Source organism: Neophocaena asiaeorientalis, unplaced genomic scaffold, assembly GCF_003031525.2.
Source record: "Neophocaena asiaeorientalis asiaeorientalis breed wild unplaced genomic scaffold, Neophocaena_asiaeorientalis_V1.1 scaffold924, whole genome shotgun sequence".
NCBI lineage: Eukaryota > Metazoa > Chordata > Mammalia > Artiodactyla > Phocoenidae > Neophocaena > Neophocaena asiaeorientalis.
Window position 1 is genome coordinate 98,283 of NW_020173139.1, and position 7,777 is coordinate 106,059.

Below are 7,777 nucleotides of genomic sequence, written 5' to 3' on the forward strand. Positions count from 1 at the left end.
AAGAGGGAAGACATATGGGAACATATGTATATGTATAGCTGATTCACTTTGTTATAAAGCAGAAACTAACACACCATTGTAAAGCAATTATACCCCAATAAAGATGTTTAAAAAAAAAAAAATAAATAAAATAAAATAGCCCAGAGATGGAAACAACTTAAGTGCCCATCATCAGATGTATGCATAAAGATGTGGCACATATATACAATGGAATATTACTCAGCCTTAAAAAGAAATGAAATTGAGCTATTTGTAATGAGATGGATAGACCTAGAGTCTTTCATACAGAGTGAAGTAAGTCAGAAAGAGAAAGACAAATACCATATGCTAACACATATATATGGAATTTAAGAAAAAAATGTCATGAAGAACCTAGGGGTAAGACAGGAATAAAGACACAGACCTACTAGAGAACAGACCTGAGGATGTTGGGAGGGGAAGGGCGAGCTGTGACAAAGTGAGAGAGAGGCATGGACAATATACACTACCAAACGTAAGGTAGATAGCTAGTGGGAAGCAGCCGCATAGCATACGGAGATCAGCTCTGTGCTTTATGACCGACTGGAGGGGTGGGATAGAGAGGGTGGGAAGGAGGGAGACGCAAGAGGGAAGAGATATGGGAACATATGTATATGTATAACTGATTCACTTTGTTATGAAGCAGAAACTAACACACCATTGTAAAGCAATTACTCCCCAATAAAGATGTTTAAAAAAAAAGACACACTCCTACTAGAGAATGGACTTAAGGATATCGGGAGGCGGACGGGTAAGTTGTGACAAAGCAAGAGAGAGGCATGGACATATATACACTACCAAATATAAGGTAGATAGCTAGTGGGAAGCAGCCGCATAGCACAGGGAGATCAGCTCGGTGCTTTGTGACCTCCTGGAGGGGTGGGATAGGGAGGGTAGGAGGGAGGGAGACCCAAGAGGGAAGAGACATGGGAACATAGGTATATGTAGAACTGATTCACTTTGTTATAAAGCAGAAACTAACACACCATTGTAAAGCAATTATACCCTAATAAAGCTGTTAAAAATAATAATAATAAAGATTCTTTCACTTCAGAATTATGAAAAAAGAGACAGATACCATATGCTAACACATATATATGGAATTTAAGAAAAACAAATGTCAGGAAGAACCTAGAGGTAAGACAGGAATAAAGACACAGACCTACTAGAGAAGTGACTTGAGGATATGGGGAGGGGGAAGGGTAAGCTGTGACAAAGTGAGAGAGTGCCATGGACATATAAACACTACCAAAAGTAAAGTAGATACCTAGTTGGAAGCAGCTGCATAGCACAGGGAGATGAGCTCAGTGTGTTGTGACCACCTAAAAGTGTGGGATAGGGAGGTTGGGAGAGAGGGAGATGCAAGAGGGAAGAGATATGGGAACATATGTATATGTATAACTGATTCACTTTGTTATAAAGCAGAAACTAGCAAACCATTGTAAAGCAATTATACTCCAATAAAGATGTAAAAAAAAAAAAAGAAATGAAGGAAACGATAGCAACGATCAATAAAACTAAAAGCTGGTTTGTTGAGAAGATAAACAAAATTGATAAACCATTAGCCAGACTCATTAACAAAAAAAAGGGAGAAGACTCAAGTGAATAGAATTAGAACCGAAAAAGGAGAAGTAACAACTGACACTGCAGAAATACAAAAGATCATGAGAGATTACTACAAGCAACTCTATGCCTATAAAATGGACAACCTGGAAGAAATGGACAAATTCTTAAAAATGCACAACCTGCTAAGACTGAATCAGGAAGAAATAGACAATATTAATAAACCAATTGCAGCACTGAAATTGAAACTGTGATTTAAAATCTTCCAACAGAACTTCCCTGTTCACGCAGTCATTGGGAGTCCACCTGCCGATGCAGTGGACACAAGTTCATGCACCAGTCAGGGAGGATCCCGGGCACCATGGAATGGCTGTGACCATGAGCCTCGTCCGCTGAGCCTGTGCTTCCGGAGCCTGTGTTCCGCAGCGTGAGAGGCCACTAAAGAGAGAGGCCTGTGTTGTGCACAAAAATAAATAAATAAATCCAACAAACGAAAGCCCAGGACCACATGGCTTCACAGGCGAATTCTATCAAACATTTTGAGAAGAGCTAACACCTATCCTCAAAATCTTCCTAAATATAACAGAGGGGCGAACACTCCGAAAAAAGGTTAAGCTGTGACAAAGTGAGAGAGTGCCATGGACATATATACACCAGCAAACATAAAATAGATAGGTAGTGGGAAGCACCAGCATAGCACAGGAGATCAGCTGGGTGTTTTGTGACCACCTGGATGGGTGGGATCGGGAGGGTGGGAGGGAGGGAGATGCAAGAGTGTGGAGATAAGGGAACATAAGTATATGTAGACCTGATTTACTTTGTTATAAAGCAGAAACTAACACACCATTGTAAAGCAATTATACTCCAATAAAGATGTTTAAAAAAAAAAGAACCTAGGGGTAAGGTGGGAATAAAGACACAGATATACTAGAGAATGGACTTGAGTATTTGGGGACGGGGAAGGGTAAGCTGTGACAAAGTGAGTGAGTGGCATGGACATATATACACTACCAAATGTAAAATCGATACCTAGTTGGAAGCAGCCGAATAGCACAGCGAGATCAGCTTGGTGCTTTGTTATCACCTAGAGGGGTGCGATAGGTGGTGCAAGGACAGTTTTTTTTTCTTTCTTTTTCAAAGAATTGGGTGACTATCTCAATGATATTGAAGGACCCATTTATTTATATTGGAATGTTTTAGCTTAGGGGAGAGGGCCTCCCCAAAACTTCCTATCAGGTATGGTTAGTTTAGTCAGATCAGTGGCCTCCTACTTTGGTAATCTATTTACAAACACTTTTGGGAATCCTCCCTGGGTTTAAGAAATTATTTAATTGTGGCCCTCAGTTCAGCCTTTGATCTGAAGAGGCTTGTCTACAGGCTCATGTGATCCCATATTTAAAGATAGCTGGACAACTTTTAGCCCAAATTTTTGTCCATTCAATTTTTATCCTGTAGGCATCCATGGCTTGAATTTTATAAACACACCGAATGGAAGCATTCATGGCATTAGAGTGTCTGAATTTGTCTACCCAAAGGCAAAGAGTTACTGGGAGTCTGGGTACAGAGGATCGCGACCTTTTGTTCTAGCACTGTGAACCAGTTTAACAGCCCATAGTTTAAAAACTTAGACGGGGTGGAATGGAGACCTCTTCTGGTTGGGGACTGAGGTTGATTCTTCTGGCCAAGAGCAACTGTTTCTCTTGGTGGGTCTTTTTTCTGTGAGAGTCTCCAGCTTGGACTGTCTGGAATTTAGTAAGTCCCTTCCCAATGCCAACTTAAAAATAATCACAATGTGAGTGTTGTGAGTTTTTATTTGGGGAAAATGAGAACTATAGCCTGAGAGACAGCATCTCAGGTAGCTCTGAGAAACTGCTCCAGAGAGGTAGGGGGGAAGGTCAGTATATATGTGATTTTGGTGAAGGGGGAGTACATGTGCACATATTTTTTGCAGAAGGTTCTGATAGTCTGGTGAAGGTACTGCTAGTCACGAGGTGCAGAATCACCTTTAAGGATTTTAGTGCTTTTCTAGATATGAGGAGATACAAGAATTGGGCTCATAAAATCGTCTTCTAAAAATATCTAACTGTCTGAAGACCTGTTCTGCCAGTTTTTCCCAGAGCACAGAGTGCCTCATTTTTGCTTTCCACCCTGAACTCCTTTCAGGGGGTGTTGAAAGTCAGCAGCTGCAGCAGCTCATAATTTAATCTTTGTAGAGGTAGAAAGCAAATGTCAACGGCAAGTGACAATTTGTCGTTGACACCAGTAAGGGGACGGGGCACTCAGGCATGAGCAGAAACTGAGGCGCAAAGGTACAATTTCCTATAAAGCAGTTGAGGGGAGGGGTGAATCGCTTGATTTAGGGCTTTCCATCAGTCCACATTATCATACAGGATTGGGGGGACTAGAGTCCTGGGAAATCAGTCAGCACAAAGTAGGTGGCCCACATATCTAATAAGAGGATAACTTTCCTACCTGCCACGTCAAGTGTTACCCGAGGCTCCTCCAGAGAAATGACCAGGTGTGCTTTGAGAGACAGGGAGGGTCCGGGCCCCATCAGTCTTCGTCCTCTTGGCCATGATTGGTTTGGGAGCCTGAGTCCTGTTCGGGACTGGAGGCAGTTCTGCTTCCAGTTGCATTCTAGTTGTGTATTGCACAGGGTCCCAGTGGACTTTTCCCATACAGGGAGCATTAGTCTTTCCAGTGGCCCTCCTGGCTACTCTTAAAACAGATGCTTTCTCAGCAAGACAGTGGCTCTGATCTAGCCTTCCTCTATCCTGTCCTCACCAGGGGTCTTCACAAGGGAGGGTAACCCTGAGGTGGTGCAAGTCTTAGGGCTGCCACCAGTAATTGTGCTTTTTTGCTGTTGTCCCTGATGCTGAAAGCTCAGCTCCTCTGTACACAGGCACCAAATTGAATCTCCGAGACAGAGTTTGGGGTGAAGTAGAAAAGGATAGCTTTATTGCTTTGCCAGGCAAAGGGGGACACAGCAGGCTCCCGCCTCAAAAATCTATGTGTCCCAAAGAAGATGTGGCACATATATAGAATGGAATATTACTCAGCCATAAAAAGAAATGAAATTGAGTTATTTGTAGTGAGATGGGTGGACTTAGAGACTGTCATACAGAGTGAAGTAAGTCAGAAAGAGAAAAATAAATACCATATGCTAACACATATATTTGGAATCTAAAAAAAAAATGGTTCTGAAGACCCTAGGGACAGAAATTTAAATGATCTTTTTAAAAAAAAAAATTATTTGGGGGGGTTTGGTTTTGGTTTTGATTTTGTGAGGGTTTTTTTGTTGTTCCCTTTACTCTTGCGTCAGGTGGTTTCTTGGCTGCTTCTCCCTTGATTAACAGCTGTTCAAATATGCCCTCTGGAACTCAGGGAAGGTCATGGAGGTCTTACCTATGAGAAACAGGGAGCAAAAAGGCCTTCAAACACGGGAGCTCCACAGAGCCCCCCTCAGTTTCATCCCTGAATCCTTTTTGTGTCTTCAACCCTATCTCAATTGTTAAATACTCCAAAGGCCAAATGCATGAGCTGATTGATGGGGGTCTGGGTTCTCCAGCTCCTCAGATGGGGCATTAGGGGTAGATGATCTGGAAGACTGTCCCATTTGTATACCTCAAGGAGATGGACTCATAAAGAGATGATCTAAAACATCAGGCTCCTTTGGGGAAGAAGGCACTTTGAAGGGATATGAGCCAGGCACACCAAGCAGGAGTTATTTAGACTTGGATTTTGGAATAGGGTCATGAACATTTGGATGTATAGGACTTCCCCTCATTTACCTTTCCTTTTAAAAAATAGGCTCAACTGCAAGATGGTATTGTAATTCAATGACCCATCTTTTTTGGCCAGATCTCTTAGTCCCCTAGTTTGTATTTGGGCCATGAATATTGCAAAAGAAAATTAATTTTTTCTTAAACCATCCTGTCTAAATTTTCCCCAATTAGCTAATGTGCATCTTAGTGGGCAGTCCTTCAGGATGCTTGTAGTCACCCCCATTTTTTATTAGGATGTCTTGACAAGACGTGGGTCTGCTGCATCCTGGCCAGGTGGTAGTTATTTGTCCTGGTGTTCTCCCAGTGTCAACAGTGGGGTCTCTGTGAGCACCCAAAATCTGCCTGGTCGGTGAGCCTGAGGAGGCCCCTTGGATTAGTCAAGGAAAGGAACAAGAGCCAGGGTGAGAAAAAGCAATTAGAGTCTCAGGGCCTAAATCCTTCAGAGAGGGAGGGAAGAGACCTAGGCCCTGAGCCAACTAAACGGATTACCTTTATCACTGAAACAAAAGAAAGAGAAACAAATAATGTAGAACTGGAGCACCACAAGGCAGTGATAACAATACAAGGCAAAAGCTCCTCTCAGGATATGGTCCTTGTGATGTTGAAGAGGGCTGCCTCTCCACAGAAGTAAAAGAGGTAACACCCAACATGCTGGCAAAGCTGGCCAGGAGGCTCAAGGATCAACAGAGTCCAAGAAGTCAGGAGAGAAGGAGAATATAAGAGAAATACATGACAGGAGGGAAGGTGTACAGCCATGACTCTTCCCAGAATAGAGAGGAGCTGGCAGGAAGGTGTACAGTCATGATACTTCCTAGGCCAGAGATTCCTAAGCCCACTGAGAAATGTGCTCGACCACTAACCTCTGCTCAGGGGTTGATAGTCTGCCCGCAACCCCCACGAGGGAAGTTTTCACCCACAAAGAAGAGGTTTTTTAACAGCTTCATGTGCAGAATCTCCTTAAGCACCTTTCTCTGTGTGATTAGCCATTTTTTGCCTCTCATTACGCAAGCACCTTCCTATAATACTTTAGATTGATCATCTTTAAAAGGAAAATGTGATATAAGTTCCTTTCTTGGTAATCTTACTTCCTGACATGCTGTCATATCTCAGTCCTTCGTCTTTCTTGGAAGTGCACCAGCTTTTTTTGCACTGATTCTGTATTAGTTTTCTATTATTGCCATAACAGATTTATCACAAACTTAGAGGCTTAATACAACACATTTATTATATTATAGTTCTGTAGGTCAGAAATCCGATATGAGTCTCATTGGGTGAAAATCAAGGAGTTGGCTGGCTGCATTTCTTTCTGAGGGTTTTAGGGGGAAATCTGTGTCTTACTCATTTGGTTATTGGCAGAATTCAGTTCCTCTTAACTGTAGGTCTGAGATCCCTGTTTCCTTGCTGGCTGTTGACTGAGGGCTTTTCCCAGCTTCTAGAAGCTACCTGCATTCTTTGGCTTGTTGCATACTTCTTCCATATTCAAAGACAACAACAGGTCGAGTCCTTCTCACATTAGAAATTCTCCATTTTCTTTTTTTATCTGAGAGGTATAAACTTTGCAAATTTATATCACCTCGGATATATGTATATGTTTGAACAGCACTGCACTAAAAAAATTATGGTGACACTAAGAGAATGTCAGATTACTTTTCTTTTAAAATAATATTTATATGATTTACTTTTGAGGAAAAAATAGAAAACAGAAGCATTTTATGTTGTTGTAAGATAATCTCTTCTGAAATCATAAAATCTGGGTTCAAATATGATTTCTTGATTTTCTAATTATATCACTTGAAGCAAGTCCAGCTTCTGAGTCCAGTTTTCATCTTTTTAAATGAAAATAATGTCTGTCACATTTGACTCATAAGCTATTGTGAAAGTCAAGTGACATAAGTCAAATAAAAGAGCTATGTGCATGTACAATATATTAAATCAATTGCAATTTTAGTTTCAGAGCTCCCAAATCAATATGCGTCAACTCCTCCAAGCTTCCAAGGTCAGCCATACACTACCACACTTGACCTGCAAAAAGGTGAATAAAAGCACATTTTCTTTTTTTTTCTGATTCGGGGGCTCTGGCTCACTCAGGCCAGGGGGAGGGAGGGGCACGGAGTGCAGGGCGAGCCTGCGACGGCAGAGGCCGGCGTGACGTTGCACCAGCCTGAGGCGCGCGTGTGTTCTCCCAGGGAAGTTTTCCCTGGATCACGGGACCCTGGCAGTGGCGGGCTGCACAGTCTCCCGGGAGGGGAGGTGTGAATAGTGACCTGTGCTCACACACAGGCTTCTTCGTAGCGGCAGCAGCAGCCTTAGCGTCTCATGCCCGTCTCTAGGGTATCCCTGGATCACGGGACCCTGGCAGTGGCGGGCTGCACAGTCACCCGGGAGGGGAGGTGTGAATAGTGACCTGTGCT

The 7,777-nt window shown here is 42.6% G+C and overlaps 1 long non-coding RNA gene across 1 annotated transcript in view; it reads left to right on the forward strand.

Annotated features, from left to right (window-relative positions):
• The window catches only part of LOC112399145 (uncharacterized), a 48,095-nt gene extending 40,714 nt beyond the window's left edge, over positions 1-7,381 (forward strand). The window contains exon 3 of the long non-coding RNA XR_003003179.1: positions 7,315-7,381. This is a non-coding gene — a long non-coding RNA (uncharacterized LOC112399145). The remainder of the gene's footprint in view (positions 1-7,314) is intronic.
• The last annotated feature ends 396 nt before the right edge of the window (positions 7,382-7,777 follow it).